The sequence below is a fragment of the Pieris napi genome, chromosome 4 (genome assembly GCF_905475465.1).
Source record: "Pieris napi chromosome 4, ilPieNapi1.2, whole genome shotgun sequence".
NCBI lineage: Eukaryota > Metazoa > Arthropoda > Insecta > Lepidoptera > Pieridae > Pieris > Pieris napi.
This window is the reverse complement of record NC_062237.1, coordinates 2,017,146-2,042,240: the sequence shown is the minus strand read 5'-3', so window position 1 is coordinate 2,042,240 and position 25,095 is coordinate 2,017,146. Positions and strand designations below refer to the sequence as shown.

The window sequence follows — 25,095 nt, the reverse complement described above, 5'->3', positions numbered from 1 at the left end:
TTATATGGAAATTGTATTCGTTTTTACAAAAAAACTTCCAAGCGAAATTAGAAAATTATCACTGAATAAATTCAAAACTCTCGTTAAACGTAAATTAATCAATAAAAACAATTATAAATTTGAAGATTATTTAAATGGTAATCATCCTTGGGATTGATTTTCTCCAGTTCAAAGATTTATGGCTTACAAACAGTTTGTATGACTCAAAACTTGGCGATTAAAAAAAGTGGCGGAGAGTTTCTTGCCATTTCTTCTTACCCGCTATACGCCCTTTACTTGCAAACTGGTAGTAAAAGTAAATTTAGAATCAATTTAACACCTTTTTTGATGACGTTCATAAGTGTTTTTGGTTACCTATATACTAAAATTATTTTGAGTTTGAGTTTGAAATATAGTATCAACTGTAATGTCCTTTTAGGTACACATTAATTGAACTGTTTTCCCCGGGAACGACTCACCTAAATTGAATAATGACTGTTGTCAGTAAAATAACATGTTAAATATCAGAATAAAGAACAATTATTTGAAAAACATAAAACGTACCCAAACTTAGTTCTCGTTAATGCCTGAGGCAATTTTACAGTTGAAATCCTTTTCAGCGTTTTCAAGTTTAAATAGCTCATTTTTTCCGAAATATAATTGTGTGAGTTACGTTGTGATTGAACACAAAGATAACTTTGTCTTATATTGTGTTGAGACTGACAGACGTCCTTATCTAAAAGAGCATCGTTCTCTCATCTTTGAAGTCTAAGCCTTTGAGTACAATGGGAGTGATCTCCGGTTTTCCACAATTTTCCCTTAAGCTTTTGTTTGACTTGAGCGAAAACTCATGATACACTCAATTCAGGAATAAAATAAGAATATCAGCTAGTCTTGAATATTCAGAACATGTCAGATATTCATTGTTTTATAGTTGTCAGATTAATGGTAACTGTTCATGCGTTTTACATGTTATTAAATTTCAATACTTTTTACAAGCCTATTTCCGAACCAACTATTTCGACTTAGGGTAAAAAAGAAAGAGCGTACCAATTCTTGAAAGGCCGGCAACGCACCTGCGAGCCTTCTGGCAATGTGAGTGTCTATGGACGGCGGTATCACTTAACATCAGGTGAGCCTCCTGCTCGTTTGCCTCCTATTAGATAAAAAAAGAAAAAAAAATCTATGAACTGTCAGCTCTGATGTAAGGCAAATATTGGTAAAAGACGTAATCCTTCATTAAATCGGATTAAAAATCTAACTATATATACGAAAAAGGTACAAGTCAACTATAAAATTTAATGTTAAGTTAAATTAAGCATAGGTCAAAATAACTTTTAGTTTCTTTTTTATGTAACAGGAGGCAAACGGGCAGAAGGCTCATCTGATGTTAAGTAATATGACCGCGTCCCATGGACACTTGACAGAAGACTCTCAAGTGCGCAGCCGGCCTTTTAAGAATTGGTACGTTCTTAAAGGACCTAAGTCCAATTGGTTCGGTAAAATTCAGTGGGTAGCTGCTTCCACATAGTGGTGGTACGCTGCAAAAACTGCCTTAAAAACGCTCATTTGTGGAACGACTAACGTCAAGGTGATACGGATGGTATTTTGTTTCTTATTTAATGCCATTAACTCTTAATTAACCATGTAATTATTAGCAGAACTAAGACGAGGAGATATTTGAGTGAACTAAGAGTGTTACTACTCCACTAACCTCTACTCTTGTAACTTTAGTATATATGTACTAGTAAAATATCGATTGTCTGCTAGAGATGTAAGGTACCAGACAAAGCTCTTCGGATGAAATCAGAACGGGATTTTGTCAAAGCAAGCTCTCTCAGGCGAGCTTACTATGAGAATTCGACTCAAAGTTATCTAGCTTAGCATGATTTACCGACCTTGGCCGCGTTAAGGGGAGGAAATACTACTAAATAGTTTCAATTGAATTTATTATTCGTTTTACAGCGACTTTAAAAAATAGTTATCAAATGCGTGTGTAGCTTTCAAGCGCATTTGCTAAGGAGTAAATTGTCAAAAAATCAGACACTAAAAGTCATTTCGATATGATCCTTTTCGAATTAAATCAGGTATATTACAGAATAGTCCAAGGTGCTCAAAATCAGTTAAGCATTTTTCTTCATATTGGTATGAAGGCATTTCCGCATACCATGTATAATATATATAAATAATTACAAATTTAAAGAATTTAAACTCTGTGTACCAGTGAATTTGTCAACGCACTTGCTCATATAGTTACTGCTATATCATAGACTAAAGAATCGTTGTGTGTCAGGTTGTATACTAATTTACATACAAGGCTGCTTTATTAAATGTGTAATAAATTCCTTATGAATGTGCATTTTTTTATAACACTGTCCCGCCGTTGTCCCTATCCTTGCATTAACAATAAATAATTGTAGAAATATGAACATTTATCGTTCTGCGTTTGTTCTCATTTGGATTTAGATCTGTTTATTTTGGTACTTGAACTTCTTAATTCTTCATGTAACCTAATCAAATTCGTAAAAAAGACTAATGAAAATGTTGTCCGGCGTAACAGACCGGTGATAAAAGCGGTTTTACTAAAAGCCCTTGTCTGGACTCTGGTTTAGTCACGACAATTTAGTCAATTATAGGATAAATAAAGCTAATATACCAAAATAATATCGTAATATTAAAGCGCCACGGTGACCAAACTTTTTTAATTTATTTTAGTTGTCTGTTTATTATTATTATATAGGTTAAGATTGTTAATTTAATTAGTATTTATTTTCATATTCTTCACTTTGGAGATGTTTTTAGTTACGATATACAACTGTACTAATTAAATTAGTTAAATCAAAATATAGTGAGAAATGCTACCAGCTGTAATGGTACACTGCCATGGGGACCAAACTTTTTCAATTTATTTAGTGTTATATTTATAAATTTTTAATTATTATTATTATATAATTTGTAATGTAATTTCAGTTTTCAACACAACTATAATCATAAAAAATGGGCTGAATTTACTAAACTTAAACCGTTTATTAGACTTTAGATTTCGCTATGTGGTACAGGCTTATAGAGTAGTATCTCCGCATCTCTACCCGTGGGTGTCGTAAAATGCGACATCGCACTCTGGCGGGATAATTGAGAAACATTTCTACGCGCTAGGGCGCTGCATTAGCAGCCGAATGAGCGGACACGATCGGGGAAACCACTTCCCCACTGAAATCAAACGTGAAGTGAAAACGCAGGACGTGTGTGCGTTTCGTTTAGTGTATGGGAAACCCGGAAGCTCATGCGGCTTTCATAACTTCACTCTTGTCTATCGTTTAACTCAACTGGTCATAACGCCTACGCCTACCAGACCGAGCTGTATGTTCTATACGTTCTATACGTTCTGTGCGTTATGTGCGTTCTGTGCGTTCTGTGCGTTCTGTGCGTTCTGTGCGTTCTGTGCGTTCTGTGCGTTCTGTGCGTTCTGTGCGTTCTGTGCGTTCTGTGCGTTCTGTGCGTTCTGTGCGTTCTGTACGTTCAATACGTTCTATACTTTCTACACGTTCTATACGTTCAATTACGGCTGATAGATTGATTTTTTCCGTGGGCACATTAAACACTTGCTCATAAGACGACGGCAAACATTGTGAGTAAATCTGCATTTCTTGCAATAACCGACAATGTATGTGGCTGAGCATTTACTTTTTATAAAGTAGTAACAATTATCAAAAACGTATGCATACTGAGGGCAAGACCCCGGACTGTAATTCCACTAGATTATTACTAGTCGACAATGTTGCGACAGGTGGGAAAATAAGTAATTGAATCATACCTAACAACATTATATACCCCGACTAACTTTGTTCCGCCTAACAGTCTAATAATATTGTGTTAACTTTAGTTACACTTAATTTAGGATTTCATTAAGGTTTACATTAATACAACTTTTTTTTTTTTTTTTTTCAATTAGACCATCTAAAATGGCACTTTTGAACGTCAAAAAAAAAAATATATATTAAGAAGATTCTAGTTGCCCCTTGCAAAAGGTAGTTTCGTGTGGAGAAGAATGGGCAAGAAACTCCACACTTACTCTTTTAAAATAGGTTTACAATATTTTGTTACATTTGTTAAATAAGCTTAATAGCTTTTTTTGCTAAAACAGAAATGTTTTAATTGCTTGCCATTGTGTTAGAAGAATGGCAGTTTTACACATTAAGCTTCTTCTCTCTAGCGCGAATATTGCAATACGGCATGTAAAAGCACTTTCTGATATACAACATTTTTTGATGAGGTAACATGTCTTCAATTTAGATCAAAGCTTGGTTATGCATCTCCTCATTCATCTCAAGATCGGAATTTCTTAAACTGACACGAATTCAATGTAAAATGATGCGTGGTTTTGTGAAAAGATGGGATCACATGCTGTTTGCATTCGTAAACTTTTCCGATATTTTATTACTTATTCTGCTATTTGGAGCGGAGAAGAATCCACCAAAAAGAGATAACTATCGGTCCGATCTTGAGTTATATGTGGTAACTAACATGACTTTGTTTTGGAACGAAGTTCCTTACGGCAGGCTTGGAGGAGATAGGGATTTTGCTGCGCGACCGAACTGGAAAAAATGTTATAGTAAAACCGTAAGAAAAAGTCCGTGGAATAAAACCGTTAAATGAGACGTGCCCAGGCGCGACAGTCGTATACACAAGCGAGTAGTGTATAATACCTTTCTTTTTCTCACTCTTTCTTTTTTTATTCGTTATGATATTATTTTAATAAAAACACATAAATTACCAATTTTTAACCATTACTAATTTTTATATTATATATACGTATACGTAAATTTAGATATACGTACTTTTACCAAATTTTAAATTAAGGTTCACGGACCGTAAATGAAGTTGTTAGTGTTGATAAGCAAAGACGTCTTCAGGGGATGCTTTTAAAAGCATCATTTCATTATAAAAGAAAGTTATAATAATGTCTCTCCAGTGATATTAACCGAAGAAGGCAGGTGACGATTACTGTCTCGCTTTATAAAGCAATTTACGAGTTTAGAGCTTATGACTTTTATTACGGTAATAAAGAGTTTTAAAATTAATATAGAAATGTCCAGAACAATTTTACCAGGCCAATGACTTAGTGCTTGACGTTTCCCTCTTTTGGATTTACGTACATTAAATTAGGAGTTTTTTTTTACAATTATCCACTTAACTTTAAGCATGTTGTACATTAGTCATGGGTAATTTAGATACATATTTGAATAGAATTAAAAATCTACTTAGTATTTATTACTTAACCGGCCCTTAAAACCACTAAAAACACAGTAAACGGTGTGTGCTATGGTTACGATCTTAAATCCAAGTTTTATAAAAAATTCACATGTGTTTTGATTGGTAAGAAAATTCTGTTTAAAAAATAAATAATAATGAATCAGTGGCTCTACAACCTTTTTAGGTCTGGGCCTCAGATCTGTGTATCTGTTTCAAGATCATTTGTTAATCTAATAGGCAAGTAGATGATCCTCCTGTACCTGACACATGCCGTTGACTTTTTTGGGTCTAAGGTAAGCCGGTTTCCTCACGATGTTTTCCTTCACATTATGAGTGAGATTTAAATACGCACATAGAAAGAAAGTACATTGGAGTACATCGGAGAAAGTAAAAGAAAGTATATTATTTTAGACCTCGATTATTTAGATGAGGAAGCTATGCTTGAAAATGCTCAAACATATATGAAGTCGATTAAGGATGTTAGATTAGTTAGATCCCACACTAGGATTCTTTGTGTCGTGGGCAGCTAGTTTCTTTTCTTTGACATATTAATGATTCTAGAATCTAGATTCTTGACTTAATAGATTCTACATAACACTTACAATTTTATAATAAAACTAGATGAATACTTACCGTTTCAGCATATGACAGGTTAAGAAGATGTTGCTGTTAGCGAAAGTATAAAGTTTTGAATCGATAGTGAATGTTTTTAAGAAAGTGGTTAAAGATGAAAGGCCTCTGGATAAGGAAAGCGTTGGGTGAAGAAAGTACGTTATTGTTTTGGGTAGCTTATACGAAGGTTTGCGTTGTGTATGATGTAGTGTGGTCGGTGTTTGTTTCTAAGAAAGTCGGCATATCGCCATTGAGTATAGTTGTCTAACTGTTACAAGTTTTGTTTCGTTCGAAGTTGGATATCGAAAAGATTTCATATAGTATATCTTAAGAATGGCAGATAATAAAAGAGAAATATCTGCTTCGATTTTCATGGAAGTGTTTCATTATTGCTTATGTGCGATACGATTTATAAGTCCCAAATATTTATTTTTCCGACCGTGTTGTAATAGGTACTATAAATCTTGTCAATAAATGTTTTTAGTCCCGTGCAAAGAATACCGATCGAAAATGATCCTAATAAATTTATAATTTTAATTAAAATTTGTATTTTTGGTGCTGGCTTATTCTATACGTGAATGCTTTTTTCAAGCCATTAGATAATGTGACTGGTTTCTGAGGTGAAAGCGTGAAGGGTGTAAAAATATATAAATACCTTTATTCTAATTAATTATTGGTAAAGAAGATTTTTACAATGATATCGAACGGGTAAATTGGGACTTGGAAAACGAAGTAAAGAATTCGGATTTGGAAAAAGGAGTAACAACGTAAAGCTAGACACCGAGGAGAGTGGAAGATCTTAGAGGAAGCCTATGTCAAAGGACAAGCTGTAGAACAGAAATTTACCGGCTTGCCGATTATATAGAAATATATTTTAAATTTGAAAACGTATGTTTTTAGGTTCTGATTTAGGCTAAAGAGGTTATGATAAGATACATAATTAAGTTCTATTTTAGCGTAAATCAGTGTTTCTCAACGTGGGGCTCACGCCCACAGCTATTCGAAAACGTATTAAAATTATATGGAATTAGAATTTAATTCCATATAATTTTTATTATAAATATGATAAAGAGATTATTATAAATATGGTAAAATATGATAGGTATCATTTAACGATAAAAAAAACCTGTGTGTACTTATGTACACGCGTGAAAATTATACTTCTTTTATAAGATAATAATATTTTCAAAAAATTTATCCTACGTTTGTAGAAAAAACTACACTAACAATGGAAAAAACTAGAAAGGCTATAGCTAACTTCAGGGTGTCGGTATTTGTGACGATGTGCGCGCGCATCGTAAAAATTTACTCTCATAATTTTTCCCTAACGCGCCAAAAGAAGTATTACTTCAAAATTATGGGAATGGGGGGTCATGAATCATGAATGAATGAAATGGATGTTGATGTGAATGATTCATGAATCATGTTATGTATGTGAATTTTAGTAAGGCTAGGGTAAAGCATGGTACAAAAAAAGTTGGAAAACACATGGTTTAAATGCTAAACATTAACTTCACTGACTCTAAAATACTGCCTGAATTTGCAACAATTTAAAACCTCATCATACCTGAATAAAGTAATTTAATTCTTGAAAAATTACTTTCCTTATTGAATAGTATTAAAGTTGGCCAGGATTTTCTTAAACTAACTAGTTTATAAAGCGGGACCGTGGAAAATCTCATTAGACTTAAACTGAGTTCAAATAGACAGGTTAATCGATAAATCCTTGCTCAATAAGACTTAATAGACTCTGGGTTTATTTAGTCCTGAAAGGAAACTATCAGATTGAGAAGATTTAAAATGCTGTGTAAACAATGAAAAGCGACCCTTTTGTATAAAAGAATACAGCTCAGAGCTGTCAAAATAATTTTTTAAGAGGTATTTATGTATAGAGAATTAGTCAGTGACTCAATATTTTGATAATAAATAAACAAAACACTATTATTATTAATATTATTATTATTATATAGCCAGCAACGGTAATCCAATGTGACGCGCAGGGGACTTTGGCTGACGGCGGCGCTTGAGTGGCAAATTTAAAGAATACTTATTTCAATCCAATTAAGTTTTCCCTCATTAAATCACTATATATATAAAATTCTCGTGTCACAATGTTCGTTCCCATACTCTTCCAAGACGGCTCAAACGATTCTTATGAAATTTTTTATGCATATTCAGTAAGTCTGAGAATCGACCACTATTTATATTTCTAACCCCTAAGTGATAAGGGGTGTCCACCCCAAAAAAAATTGTTTTATTTTTTAGACAATTTTTTTGTTTTTATTATACAAAAATACATACAACCCTTAATTTTCACCCCTCTACGATCAACCCCTATTTTATTAGTGTAGAATAGTTATTTAACTAAAAAAATGTTTCCTAGAAATAATATACAAACAACGTTTGCCGGGTCAGCTAGTAACATTATTAAGCTTTACATATTTTTGTACGGTAATGGAAAATACTAGGGGTTATCTATATTTTTATTATATCAATAGGTACAAAATTGAACAAGTTTCCACTTAATTGCTTAGTTATTGACGAAAATAACTGTAATGAAAGCCCTTATCAAAGCTAATACAATCCAATTTGTCAACATCAAAGACTAAGTACTGGTAGTATTGATCAGCAAAGGTCTTGATATAATTTGAAGCGGTTCGAGATGCGGGTAACAGATATTTATAAACGACTTCACAAGTACGAGAACAAGAACTATGAAGCCTTTATAATTATAATGGCGAGTAATTTATGTTAATTAATAACTTCAAACTTCGTTTCGCCTTAATATGAATTTTACTTAGCCTACCTATTTAGTAGCTACATACCAACATATGGAGCTTTTTGCTACATCAAAGAGACTGTTCGCCTTTCCTGAATAAAAACATTAATACTAAATAAAACTACTTTTTAATAATTTTTCTCTCAATAAAAACCTTCCTCAGAGTACAAGAAATAAATAATAAAAAAACTACTTGAATTGGTTTAGCCGTCTTCCAGTTTTATGCTTAGTAACATATTTTGCCAAAACCAAAGTCAAGGATATACTAACGCATATGGATCACTTAAGATGGAACTGGACAGGATATTTGCTATGATGCAAAGCAAACAAGTGACTCTATGGTACCCAAGAGACGGGACTAGATGGCAGGATCGCCCGAAATCACGCTGGAAAGACGACATCAGCCTGACTTTGGGACCATACTGGACCAGAGTTGCAGAGGATAGAACACAATGGAGAGAGCTGGAGGAGGCCTATGCCAAAAGGCACGCCGAATTGCGAGACATAATATAAAATGACACTACATACCCATACCTAATTGTTTACCTTAATCAAGTATATTGTGTATCACTTTTCTGGAAATAAAAAAGCCTTTTATTTCCAGAAAAGTGATACACACGCATGGCGCTGAAGACGCTGAAGAATAAAGCCTATTATTATTATAATATATTTTGCGATTTATTATTACATATATACTAGTTATTAACTTAGATAATGTTTATTAAAATTCATATTTCTGTAATGAATGGCTTGACTTTTCTAAGCAATTTTGTTACTTGCAATACTAATTATTTATAACACTTTAAACGTGAAAAACTGCTCATTTAATAATGTAAATTGTGGGTGGCCTTATCATTTCGATAAGATTTTTATGTATATATGTAAAGATCTTCGTAGAGTTGCCTGGAAGAGATCGCTTACTAGCGATAACGCTACCAGCTGCTAACTTTTTTCTTTTTCATGTTAATATAAACATTAATATTTATCCAAAAAAATTAAACTTAAAACGACTAAAACTAAATGTTTATTTAGGAACTTTAATTTAGTTTAACATGAGTTCGTCCATGAAAGATAAATAGTCTAGTCGACAAGTTGAAAATGGAACAAAATAGAGATACTACTCCTAAAATTATGTGCGATAGCTCATTGGATCCGGAATGACGTCTAGAAAAATGTGCTAAAAGCGTGTATTAGCACATAAAAAATTGCAAAAGTTATAGACCATTAAAGATGAAAAAATAATGGCATTTAGTTTTTTGCCAATATTTAATAAACTATTAATATTTAAGAAATTTCAAATAAAGATTCTGAAAGAGGAGGAAATTTCCAACAAAAAACTCCTGACTCCCGGAACTCTATCTCCATTATTTATAATGTTAATTTAACGCTAAAAATAGGTCTGCGGGTGACATTTTTAGGATTCGCGCGTGGCGTCAAAAGCGACTACGGCACATTAATTAATTTATTTAAGGTATTGAATATTTTTTTTTAAATTTGAAAAAATTATGGTGTGTTCTGAACACTATAATTAATTTATTCCCGTTGAAAATTTTACTTAAAGTTAATTTTTCAACAAGTTAAATAATTGTTAACTAACGAAATTTTCTCGAACGACCGTCTTAATTGTAAGTGAAAAAAAATGTTTAAATAATGGTCGTAAAAATATTTCGCTTCGTAGAGCCTTTCTTACATACATATTTAACAAGATCGTAGCATAAAAGTTAAAAAAATATTTATACTTTGTTTATAACAATTTTTTTACTTAAACAAAAACTTAAAAATCCATGTAATGATGTTAAAAAAAAATTTTTTTTTCTCAATCATCATATAATCGTTTTTTTATTAATACAAGATATTTATTGATTTGCAAAAAAAAAAATCCCGCCATTTGTTGATAATTTTTTTTTAAACAAATTGATTAAATCAATATTTTTAAAAAAAATTTTAACACAACTTTATTACATTAAAATTTTTATGATTTTTAAAAAAAAAAATTTCCTTAATAACAATTTTTAATTGTTTATAATCGTTTTTTTTAATTTTCTATTGTTTAAATAATTAGTTAAGAATTTTTTTTTTCCTAAAAATCATAATTGACAGTCTTCTATAAAGTAACAGAAAAAATTTTTTTTTTTATCAACAATTCTATTGTTTATTAACTTACCAATTTGTTATAAACAAATATTCAACTTTTGTTTATTTTTTTTCTTAAACTTCTAAAATTAACAAAAACAACCATATATAACAAAGTATAGAAAATTCTTTTTTGTAATTTTTTTTATTATCATGAATATTACTTTTATTTAAAATTAAATTTTTTTTTTCTATACTTTGTTATATATGGTTGTTTTTGTTAATTTTAGAAGTTTAAGAAAAAAAATAAACAAAAGTTGAATATTTGTTTATAACAAATTGGTAAGTTAATAAACAATAGAATTGTTGATAAAAAAAAAAATTTTTTCTGTTACTTTATAGAAGACTGTCAATTATGATTTTTAGGAAAAAAAAAATTCTTAACTAATTATTTAAACAATAGAAAATTAAAAAAAACGATTATAAACAATTAAAAATTGTTATTAAGGAAATTTTTTTTTTTAAAAATCATAAAAATTTTAATGTAATAAAGTTGTGTTAAAATTTTTTTTAAAAATATTGATTTAATCAATTTGTTTAAAAAAAAATTATCAACAAATGGCGGGATTTTTTTTTTTGCAAATCAATAAATATCTTGTATTAATAAAAAAACGATTATATGATGATTGAGAAATAAATTTTTTTTTTAACATCATTACATGGATTTTTAAGATTTGTTTAAGTAAAAAAAATGTTATAAACAAAGTATAAATATTTTTTTAACTTTTATGCTACGATCTTGTTAAGTATGTATGTAAGAAAGGCTCTACGAAGCGAAATATTTTTACGACCATTATTTAAACATTTTTTTTCACTTACAATTAAGACGGTCGTTCGAGAAAATTTCGTTAGTTAACAATTATTTAACTTGTTGAAAAATTAACTTTAAGTAAAATTTTCAACGGGAATAAATTAATTATAGTGTTCAGAATACACCATAATTTTTTCAAATTTAAAAAAAAATATTCAATACCTTAAATAAATTAATTAATGTGCCGTAGTCGCTTTTGACGCCACGCGCGAATCCTAAAAATGTCACCCGCAGACCTATTTTTAGCGTTAAATTAACATTATAAATAATGGAGATAGAGTTCCGGGAGTCAGGAGTTTTTTGTTGGAAATTTCCTCCTCTTTCAGAATCTTTATTTGAAATTTCTTAAATATTAATAGTTTATTAAATATTGGCAAAAAACTAAATGCCATTATTTTTTCATCTTTAATGGTCTATAACTTTTGCAATTTTTTATGTGCTAATACACGCTTTTAGCACATTTTTCTAGACGTCATTCCGGATCCAATGAGCTATCGCACATAATTTTAGGAGTAGTATCTCTATTTTGTTCCATTTTCAACTTGTCGACTAGACTAAAACATTTATGTTACATAAAACTATTAACACGGTAACAAACAATAAAGTTCTCGGATGTGGTTTATGTTTCATATATATCGATACCTCCCACGTAAGTTGTTGTATGCCACAAAAATGCTATTTTGCTTTTTTGCTGAAAAACATCCTAATATGGACCATTATATCCATTCAAAGTAAAAAAACCAACAAAAACACTATTTTTAAAGGAATTGTCAGACGCATAATGTTGTAATTTTCAAACGCGAACGGAGTAGACCAATGTATATGCCTATGCATTTGTGTACGCGGGGCGCGAGGTGGGTAAAATCACGCGCTCGCGCCTCGTATTGGTTACATACAACAGACTACGCCGGACTTTCAACCGGCCGCACGCACGTTGCCATCGCATATATTATTTGATAATTCATTGACGTAATTAGTTTACTTCTTATTTGTTATAATGAAACGTGCAAGTATTATATTATCAAGAGGGCATCGAATATGTGATTTGCTGAATAATGCGAATATACAAAATAACAACTCCGATACACCCATTTAAAAGGACAATATTTCATTAAATGAAATAGAATTAAACAGTTTTTCTAATTCAAACCTACAAAATATTCATAATAAGTTTCATTTTGTATTATTTTAGTCGCATGAATTAGATTACTAACACTTTTCATGGTGGCCCCAACCTAAACTATTGTATAGATTACTTACAACAATATACGCCGGTGAGCGTTCATCGAAAATGTTGTATGTAATACATACAATATTTTACGTCTTCGTTGAAGTTAAACATTTTGTTGTATCTAATAAATACATCGTTTTACTTCGGAAATCGTTCATCAAAATGTAGTTGTATAGTGAAATGCAATATTTTACGTTGGATTTACGTTTTTTTTTACTGAAAATTTACGTTGTAAGTCAAGTCATCAGTTCAAAAGTCGATCTTTAAATGGTAAGTCCGACTGCCTCAATAGCCAGATGCATACCTAGTGCATTGTTTTAGCAGCAGATATCTTTGATAATAACCTAGAAGTTGCTTCAGATTCTTATACTGCAAATCTCGAAACATCGCACCCTTCACCTTCTTGTGGTACCAACCACTTGGACTACGACTGTGATAATGATTTCTGCCCTTATTATATACAAAAGAAAACCTATCAACTTTTGATATTTTGCCCGTACCCTCACCAGGTTATCTGTCTAGCTGCTCAACGTATACAACAATAAACAGTTATAGTCCGCTGTCAGATATTTCGAATATTAGTCCTAGCACAAGCGATCGCCGTCGTCAACCAATGAAAGATAAAGGTAATATAAGAAAAAGACATTTTAATTAATAGATAGACACTAAGAGAAAGAATTTACGTAATATGGGAAAAGAGTACATGTCAAGAAATGGTAAAATTCAAGCAAAGAGAAAGATGGGGCCGCCATGGCAATGCCGCAAGAAGTGTTTTAATAAATTAAGTGAAGGAAAAAGACAGAAGATATTTGAGAGTTTTTGGAATTCGGGCAATCGAGAAAAACAATAGATGTATATAGTCAGCTTAGTAAAAAAGCAAAATAAACGCAGTCTACACAGATACCACTTCAAGACGAAAGTACACGATATAGTACTAATTTCCAGTAGATCATGGTGAAGATAATTATGTGGATGTATGCAAAAAACATTTCTTAAGCACTATTTCTGTCAGTGATCAGGTTATTAATAAGGCCCTAGAAAAGATGGCTGCGACTACTGGAGTATTAATTCCAGATCAAAGAGGAAAACAATCAAACCACCCTGTAAAAAAGACAGAGTCTGTTATAACCAGTGTGTGTGACCATATCAAGAGTTTGCAGCCAGTTGAGTCACATTTTACTAGGCAAAGGTCAAATAAGTTATATTTGGATGGAGATTTAAATTTTCATAAATTATTTGAAATGGCTTCAATCAATATATGAAGAGAAAGCTAAATCCGAACGTCTATATCGAGACATTGTAAATGAAAACTTTAAGCTCAGTTTTCATATTCCTAAGAAAGATCAGTGCGATCAGTGTCACATCTTCAGAAATATTAACGGAATTATTTTATATTACAAACGGAAGGTGTCCGTCTTTAATTTTACTTTGTTTGATTTAGCAAATAAAGAGGGTCATTGTTATATGTGGCACGAGGGAGAAGCCAAACGTGGTTCTAATGAGGTATCAGGCTGTCTTTCTCATTTTATACATAAAATTCATGAACAAGGTGCAAAAGAATTTAGATTCTGGTGTCTGACAATTTTGCCGGTCAGAATCGCAATCGTATTGTGTTTGCGTTTTATGTTTATATTGCTCATAAGCTAAATATTACTATTAAACATACATTTCTTGAAAAAGGTCACACCCAGGCAGAAGGTGATAGCGTACATAGCGTCTAATAGAACGTTCGTCCAAAAATAAACTTATTTATACACTTACGATGACTTAATAAACCTGTGTCATACTGAAATTATTCCAGCTACGTATCACGACTTTTTCAGGCATTTATCTTTCGTTGTTGGCGTTAATAATGACGCTGAATTTTCTGATTCAGAATAGAGTCTTTTTCAAATATTCCGTTTATTTTTCTTTTTATATTGAATTGCCTTTAATTAAGCATCTCAGGTTTTAATATTGATCTCATAAAAATAATATTTATTTGTTTTACATTGTTTTAAGGCTTCCATAAAAGCTAATTTTAGGTTTGTTAGGTTGACAATTAACACAATTGTTTTTATTTTAAAATTTCTTTATCATTATTATAAACCAATAAGTACATGCCAGAAATTATAAATGGTTACCAAATGACTACTTTGATTTTAAGCTGATCTCATATAAAATATGATTAATTAAGTACATATTTTTATTTTTTTATAGTGATGTTGATTTTTGTAATTCTATTTGATTAGTTCTTAAGAAGAGTTTGTAACGTTACCTATTCTATAATTTTTAAAAAGTCTTTTGTATGATTGTTATGTGTTAAAACGTTTTTTATTATTCAGCAATAGAAGAAGTAATTTAATTAAGTTTTAAAAGCTCATTATTTTATTTTCAAAGATTTTCTGGTTAGCTTTTTAACCCTGATGTTGTTTCTAATACAAAAAATTAACCTTAATAACATTTCTTTTTTATTTATTAACCTAAAAAATTAATCACTTTCAAATTCTACATTTGAATTCTGTACCTAATATAAATATAATTACCACATACAACAGAGTAAGACTTATGTTTTTCAAAGTATACAGTTGTAACTATCATATACCACAAGTGATGCCATCTGGGCGCCGCGGTATAATGTTGTTAGTATCAGATACAACAACTGGCATAGCTTCTACTCCGGAGTAAAATGTTGTATGAACAATATCTCCGCAAATAGACATATTACTTAAAATTTCTTTTAACGTAGTTAAGAAGACTAATTATATTACATTAAATACGAAATTTTAAAAAGATGCAACGATAAATGCAGATTTTGGGTTAATTTGAATCTTTGAAACGCTCTACTGTAAAATTGCAGTTTTGGAGATACAACAACTTACGTGGGAGGTATCGATATAAGCAAACCTTCATAGAATAGATAACGAGGAAAGAAATAATGTTTTTGTTTAAACATGGAATGGACCCTGTGGTCTCTGATTTCGTCTGAACAAAATTGATGGTTCGACAAAACAATTGAAAAACGAATCGTCAAGAGATTGTTCACGAATGATGTTTAAGCGATCAATGTATATTCCTTTATTAACAAAAACCAAATAAACCAAAGCTTTTTAACTAAAGAAATCTTTCGTATAGAAAGCTATCACATTATAGTATCTCAAACAGTGCAATTAGACTGTTCTTATTAATAAGGGGCTAGGCTACAAAGGCGGCCAATAACAATAGTAAAAATCTCAGTCTAGAATAAAATATGTAAGTTGAAAACTAAAACGTACCCTAAGCATCGATTTAGGCATAGGTAGTTCATCAGAAAACGTTATTAAATAACGTTTGTATTAATTAAATAAATTTTATTTCATTAAAACAAACGTTCATAATATACAAACAATATACAGATAATAAAAAAATAAGTTAAATAAGTTAAGTACATATTTTACAGTGTTAAGTAAAAATGAAAAATTGGTGAAGAATCGTTGCCTTCAGGAATCAAAAGAGAAAAACAAATTCTAAAGCAAAAGACACGTAAAAATTAATTCAATGAATTTAATGCCAGCGAAATATTAGGTTGCGAGATGATTGATGTGGTTTACGTTTCGCGGCGGGAAAATATTTTTGCGTGTTCGTAGACAATGTTGATTTAATAGTCAGTAGAGAGATAAATATATGTTGCCATTAATTCCATATTCGAATTATGATTTTCTGATGCTCATATTATGATGTAATTATATAATAGGAGGACCACCGCCCATGGACACTCCCATCCCCAAGATGCTCGCGCGTTCAGTTTTCTTCCCTTCCTTCTTTTCTTAGATTCGAGAAAAGAAAAACAGTTCAGAAACTATATATATATATATATATATATATATATACTAGCTGATCCGGCAGACGTCGTTTTGCAATGTATATCATTTATAATAAAAAAAAGGGGATGATCGTAGAGTGGGAAAATTAGGCGTTGTATGTGTTTTTTAATGGTGTATCATAAACAATAAAAATAATCTAAAAATTAAAAAAATAATAATTTACGGGTTGACTACCCTTAACATTTAGGGGTATGAAAAATAGATGTTGTCCGATTCTCAGACATACCCAATATGCACACAAAATTTCATGAGCATCGGTCAAGCCGTTTCGGAGGAGTTTAACTACAAACACCGCGACACGAGAATTTATGTATTGTAAACTTCAATAAATAAATAAGCAAGACCTCTGATGTATTTTATATATCCCGACTAGTCTTTAAAAATCGACCTGGTGTTCTTTTGGAAAAATGTATTATTCAATAAATGATGATATAAGAACTGACCAATTCATATGACTAATAATGTAAAATGTTAAATTCCTATAAAGACAAATTTGCGCGCCATTGTGTGTGGCAGAATATGCGAATTTACTTACCTTACACATTTTTTACCATATTCTTGCAATAAATTATTATTATTATGAAAATAAATCTCAAAAACTGATTAAATCATATCGATTGTGTAATTGAGAATGGTAATAAAGCTCCTACATTGTATTTGCGAAACATCGGAAGCCAGCTCAATTTAATTCCGACTGTCGGAATCGTTCGCAAATAAAGCAAATATTTTTTGTTTGTATTGCGTTGAAAGGGTACTGTTCTCCATATATTTCCTAATAATGTACTTTCTACGAATTATTTGTTTGGACTGTATGAATCGTATATAAAAGAAAAAATATGAAAGAAACTTGTAAAAAACGTTCTTGCGCCACTGAATTATATATTATTATTGAATTAAGTCAAATGTGTTTATATTTATTTTATTTGAAACGTCTTACACTAAGAAAATAACATATTTTTAATGCGTTTAATTTAAAAAACGGTGTAAAGTTAATGTTAATGTGATGTTTAACTGGCGAAACACTAGATTAGACATTACAGTCTAATCAAAAATAATGTTTTGGGCATAAAATAATATGTGAACTAAGAAAATAAGTCATTGTAACATAATATTTCAGTAGGTTTCAGTTCGTAATAGTATTATGCGAATCGCTAGTCGACTTAGACTGAATGGTATAACTGAAAACAGGGAACAGCATTTGCAGTATTATTTCTCGACTTCACTAGATAAAATCTCTATATATATATATACAATATACATATATATAAAATCCCGTGTCACAAAGTTCGTTCCCTTACTCCTCCAAAACGGCTCAACCGATTTTTATGCATATTCAGTAAGTCTGAGAATCAGCTACTATCTATCTATTAAACCCCTATGTGATAGGTGTCCACCCCAAAGAAATATGTTTATTTTTTAGACAATTTTGTTTGTTTTTATTTTTTTATGATACAGCCTACAACAATACATACAACCCTTAATTTTCATCTACAATCTACGATCAAACCCTATTTTTTATTTGTTAATTAAAATCTTATGACTTGAACTCTGAAGTTTATTACAAAAATTCACAGAAAATCCTAAAAAGTTTTCATACCAGAAAACCGAACAGTCTCTGGGGTAGCATAGCCAAATGTTTCATGTCGGTATGTACTAATGAGGTAGGCTAAGTGAAATCACATTAAGGAGAAACGAAGTTCGCGGGGGCAGCTAGTGTTAATATAGAATTCTAAGGACAAAGCCATATGTTTATACATATATATTACTTGACTTGACCTTTGTTAATACATCAAACAACCTTTTATAATTTGTATCTACATATTTCTTCAAAAACAATATAAAAAATGTTAAATATGTCGGTATTTCCTTTATTTGGTGTTACAAGTCAGCTATATTTTTTTACGAGTCCATTAGAAAGGGAAGATAACCCCATTACGTATCTAACGACACAAGTGACCCCGTGAATGTTTGAAAAATACCATTTTTATTTGCTGACTAAATTATAGAAGAAATACGATACTTGAAACGTGCTGATTCAAATATTTTTTTAAATTTAAATGTTTTGAGAATGGTTCAAATCAGATATACTTTTCGTCACCCACAGTGCGAATCTAAACGGTTACCTAATCTAAACTCGTTTATTATGTTCTAAGATAATTGATGTATATGTGTGTAAAATTTGTGATTTCAAATTTTTTTGTATAATATTATACATACATGTAACATTTTAACATGTGCGATGTTTGAGAGCAAAAATAAAATAAATATACAGGAAAAGTTCTGTTACAATGCATTTTTAATATATTGGAATACCGAAAGCTCTATTAAAACACGTTTAAAATCCTAACATTAGCCATATTAAATCTGACGCAAATTTTATTCGCAAAAAAATAGAACTGACCTGATTTATGGTACATGCGTTTAGTTCAGTGAACACTGTACATTGAACAAAGGACTTGGGTAAATCAGTAAGTCACCACAAATAGCATCATTAGTACGAAATATAGCCGATTAGTGGCTGTACCCTCTAATTATATACGCAAAGGTATACAGCTCATTATCGCAAAGTATGTGGTTTGTCTGACGTCAGCTGATGGTGCAAATATTGTACGTCGACGCTCCACTGACAGTCACTTCAAAATATATTCATGTAGGTACTTAATAATGTCAATACATTAATCTAATTACTACATTTAAATTTGATTTAAATCTCAAATCAAGACCGTAGTACGGCTGAGAAGAACTGGCAATAACTCTTGGCCTCTCCATTGAATTGCAGTAAATGGTGATGGTGAGAATATTACAATTTAACATTTAAATATTTTTAAAACTTAAAATTCATAAAATGGTATACAGTATGCAGTACATACTCTAAAGCTATTTGAACCTTATAGTACACTTCAAAACAGGCCGGCAACGCACTCACGAGCCATTAAGGGTGTCCATGGGCGGCGGTATCACTGCGAGCTTCCTGCTAGTATGCCTACTGTTCTATATAAAAATATTTTAAATTTACATCCGCTCTACCGCGATGCCTGGCGTTCCGCTCCAACACAACGCTTCTTAAGAAACTTTCTGCCACGCTCTACCGCTTTGGAACCAACTGTCAGTAGAGGTGTTTCTAATAAATTACTTAAGCCTTCAATAAAAGAGCGTACCATTCCCTGAAACTTCAGTAACACACCTGCTAGCCCCCGGCGTTGCAGGTGACCATGGGCGTTGATCATCGCTTTATAGTAAGAAACTTAAATATACAATGACCGAAAAGCAGTTTAAAAATGACAAACTATAAATAGTTTTACCGAACGACCTGCAGCTAAGAGTGTAGTAGCGATGGTTGTTGTGATAGAAGTTAAGCAAAAAAATGTAAGATTGTAGGGACAGTAAAGTAAGATTTCATCTTAAGTGTGGCTGTTATGAACGTTAAAAAATAAAAATGTTTATTTTTAGTACAGGGGTAACTACAGATGGTTCGCTCCTAAATTTCTAACAATATAGAAATACTTTACGGCGTTGTGTATATGGATGATATTGTTAAAAGTGACCATAAGTTAAAAATAAACATTGACGTAAAATTTTGTAAATCGAATTTGAAAGAAATTTTAGTAATTTGCCATTTAAAAAAAATAATTCAAAAAAACAAATTGAAACAATTGATCCGTCTGGAATCGAACCTAGAGTCTTGAATATTTCATTTGTAGCTCAGTCATTTAGGAGGCAAAAGATTTCCCTTGCGAGAGCGGCGACAATATCTCGTAATTATTAAAATCTAATAATTAATTATTATAAAAATTAAATACAATTTAAAAAAAAGTTAAATTTCAAATTTTAAAAAGTAATTTTTAAAAAGTCAGGGATTTTTAGTCGACTGATCCGAAATGTGATACATGGAAGTTGAAATTACTTTTAATTAATTAAAGCAACTTCTAATATCCGTTTAATTCATTTAAATTTGAAATAGATTAATACATATACAATACTAGCATAACAATGATTTTTAAATAAAGTTTCGCTGAACTACACATACAATCTAACATTCGTAGATATTAAAAGAGTGTTGCGAACTCAGCATTAATTAACATAGAGTTAAATGTACTTGTTTATCAAGATACATGCCCTATACAAAAGATTTATTTTTTAATATTACTGCTATTTATATGTCGCTTAATTAGCCTTTCAATTAACAGCCTAGCCTTTTAACTAAACAGCGCCGTTTAACTAGCGGCCTTAAAGATATTCAGCCGTAGCGTTTATTACAACAATTAATAAACTAGCTGGCTAATGCTTAGGCCATTCGTACGCTAGAGTGATCATGTGACAGAAATAAAAGAGATGAAACATCTGACACCAAAAATATTTTTTTTAAAATTAAATTGCTTCAGTCAGTCACAGCTAAATTCAGATTATTATTGTCACTACACTCTTCCATTGTAGTTGTTGTTTTTATTAAACTTTGGAAAATACCAAAAGTTGTGGTTTGAAATTTTGAAATTGAAATTAACAGTCAACAGGCTAGGCAAGTAATGAAACGTCATCGATCCAAGTTATTTGTCTAGCTGATATATCAACTGGCTGAATATCTTTCAGGCCGCTAGTTAAACGGCGCTGTTAAGTTAAGAGGTTAGGCTGTTGATTGAACGGCTGATTAAGATAGTTGGCTGCAACATATATAGATTAAGATTATCTAGATAATACATTATTTTTACATAAAAAATACATCTCTTTAAAAAGTTTTCATGAAGCGCATTAGCAAATTGCGCGCCTTAAAACGTCTATTGTGTACTAGCTCTTATACTCTTCGGTCATCTTATCCAATATTGCGGAAAATTTAATCGGGAAATACTTCAACCCGTTCAATTTCCTTTGTTGAGCTGATAAAAACGACAAAGGGACGACAAACTTAACTAGAACCTTCCAATAAAGGCCAATTATTTTTATAAGACAATTTAGTTTCTGTATAACAAATGTGATTAGGCTAGTACGTGATCGGACCTCATTATTGATTCTTTATTAATCATCATCATCATCTGCCTCTTTTTATGGTCCATTTCTGGACTTAGGCCTCCTCCATCATCCTAACTGCTTAGTGGTACAGTCATTCCAATAAAATGTTTTTCCTTTCTTCAAAAATGTTAAAAAAAGCTTAAGAGATACCTCTCTAACATTTGTTGTATAATCCAAAAAGTTGTTAACAGAAATAAATAGTACTTAATCATACTACGAGATGCTATTTAGCTACTGATTCGCACATACGCACACTACTTAAAGATACATATCAGAATGAGCCTAGTAGACTAAAATTGCGACGGCTGATGGCGATGTGTATCTCGTTCTTATATTAAGTTTCTCATGTGAATAAAATACATTTTTTGTATGAGAAATAAAGTTAACCTTAAACATTACTTAATACCTCCCACGACAATGTAGTCGGGGTATTAGCAAAATAAAATGACTGATTGGCTGATTGTGCGGACTTTTCTTGTTGTTCGATTTTTTTTATTTTGTCCCATTATCTTGGCATGTAAAGGATTTATTATTATTAAAAAAAAATGTAGAAAAAATTTCGAATAATGTTAGAATCTACTTGATAAACACGATTACAAGGCTGTTGATCATCTCGGACGTGAGATAAGCGATAAGAAATGATGTCAGCGAGAATCATGGTTAATTCAGTGATAATAAACAATTGCTTTGTAGACAAGTTGCGTATATAATATTGTTTTGGCACAAACACAACTTTTACTTCTATTTTATTTTAAAAGCCTTATTTCGCTCGGAGCAAAACATGATCTCTTTGTAAAAACCGCGAAAATTTATGAACTTTCGTGTAAAAATATTTCTAAAAGAAAAATATAGGCAATATTATTTTTGTTTAATTTACGAATTTTTTACAAAGAATTGTACTCGAAATTTCTAGATATAATTTCACACACACAATTGGAAATACTACACTGAAAAAACCTACAACACACACGCGTAACATATAATTATTAATAATAAATTATAATAACTAAAACTTTATTCATGACAAAAAGGTTGTGACAAAATTCATCTATCGCTAGTCCCCACAATAGGGACTCCCTGTGTTGTGGGTAACTTTTTTTTTTTTTCTTTTTTTTTTTTTCTTTTTTTTTTTTTCTTTTTTTTAAAGACAATTCACACCAATTGACCGAGTCCCATGCTAAGCTGGTGAAGCTTGTGTTATGGGTACTAGGCAACGGATATACATACATATTATAGATAGATAGACATATAAATACATATTTAAACACCCAAGACCTAAGCACAACACCAAATGCTCATCACATCGATGTTCGTCTCAGCCGGGGATCGAACCCGGCTAACAATCGAACTAGATAACAATTATTCCGTGGTACATGTTTAAAAAAGTTTATTTAGTGTTACAAGTGTTGTTTGTGTGTGAGTGTGTGAATGGGTGTGTTTGCACATGTGTTTGAGAGTGTAGCTAAGAGTTGTTATAAGCGTGCGGTGTGTCTGTGATAGTTTTTGGCAACTCATTCTAACATTATCATGGATTTTTAAAATAATTTAGACCTTATTTAGGTTTTAAAATGATACCATTTTGGCTTGAAGCATATTTCCACGCTCTGTATCATCTTTTCTGCTAATAGTGTGCTGTTGGATTTTCCATATCAGCAAGGATATTCTGTAACCAATAGGGATAGTGATTGTGACCTTGACATTAATATTCAATATTGTGTCAAGTGATCTCGAAGACATCAGTGCTACAACGAAATTACTTACCAAAAACTTCGGTATCACTATTGGATGGAGTACTGGTACTGGTTGTACCTACTATTTCCACAGGGATATCGGAAGAGCTTAAAAAAAATTTGTAAACGTTTAAAAGGCCAGAATACGAAACCACCCGATTCCACAACTGAGCGTTTTTAAGCCACTTTTTGCCACGCACCAGTATGTGGAGCCAGCTGTACACTGACGTGTTTCCGAACCAATTCGACTTAGGTTCCTTTAATGAAAGAGCGTACTGATTTTGAAAAGGTCGGCAACGCACTCGCGAGCCTTCAGTTATTGAGAGTATCCACGGGCACTAAACACTTAACATCAGATGAGCGTCCTGCCCGTTTTCTATAAAAAACAAAAACTTTTGACCTTTTATTTAGAGAGAATTGTTTTTAACCTTTGAGACTCATTATGTTTATAAACGGGCAGAATTAAAAATTTTTTTTTTAGAGAATATAGAATTTAATATTTATTCAATTGGGGTCATGCCAGCCTGTGCGCTCCAATTATAATATAATCACGATAAATTGAACAAATATTTGGCCTGATGTCAATGTCTATGCCTTGAATGCTCCGAGTTCTCTCGCATAGAGATATACCAGAAGATAATTCCAATATCAATAGTCAATACAAGATGGCCGTGAACGGGCAATGATTTTCAAGATCCATTTCAGTAATAAATCTGTGCTAAAGGTTGTTTTGAATCAAAATTAAAATATTCACTATAACTGAATTAAGTAAAAATTTTACGTGAACCAAATGTAAATAATATAATTAAAAGATTTAGAATAAAAAGCAATTAATTGTATACTTGAAGACACTTTATCTAGGTCGAGAATTCTATTAAAACTAGTTCACTTACAACTGTCATTTACTATTAAATACAGCCTAGAAACTTTAACGATGTCATAATTCAATAGAAAATGAAGGCCCTTGTGTATAATTAACGATTGAACAAATAATCTAAAATATACTTTAATAAATATAACTAAAAAGTAGTAGTAGAAAAAAAAGTTGCTCTATTAAGGTGAATTGCTGTAGCTCAGTGCAATGATTGATTAATTAAAAAAAATCAACAATTTTTTTTCCGTGGGTATTTAACACATCTGTCAATAATAATCATTTTAAACGACTTTAATAGTAATAAAACAGATTTTTTTTTATTTAATTTTATTCCATATCATTATTATATCTTTACAGTAATTACTAATTCGATAGAACTATACAATATTTATACCCACACCAATTAACCTCGATAAAAAACATAAAAAAATATATATTTATATACCTAAATCTTATAACTAATAATATAGGAAGCAACTCTAGTGAACTCAGCCAGTGTAAAAACAAATAGGTCTACCTTAACAGAAATTCTATTTATTATATCATTTAGACAAATCGACATTTCGCTTGGTTTGCAGCAATCGTGGTCAGCGAGAAAGTAATATCATTGAAGAAATGCTATTATTTTCATATTAAATATTACTATTTATAGTTTATTGTTATTTTGTTTGCAAAGACGATATAGGTAATTCAGAAATTCCTACTGAAAGAAATTTTTGACTGACATGATTTTTGGGCAAAGCGGAAAAAATTAGGCAAAACATGTCCTTGGTAACTAAATACTTTAAGACCAAACGATATGATAGTAGTACAACATTTAAGATTTCTCCAGTCTTCATATAAGGGC

At 31.2% G+C, this 25,095-nt stretch overlaps 1 protein-coding gene across 1 annotated transcript in view; it reads right to left on the bottom strand.

Moving 5' to 3' along the window:
- LOC125048958 (prolactin-releasing peptide receptor-like) overlaps positions 1 to 25,095 on the bottom strand; it is a 72,110-nt gene that overhangs the window by 45,999 nt on the left and 1,016 nt on the right. The window lies entirely within an intron of this gene.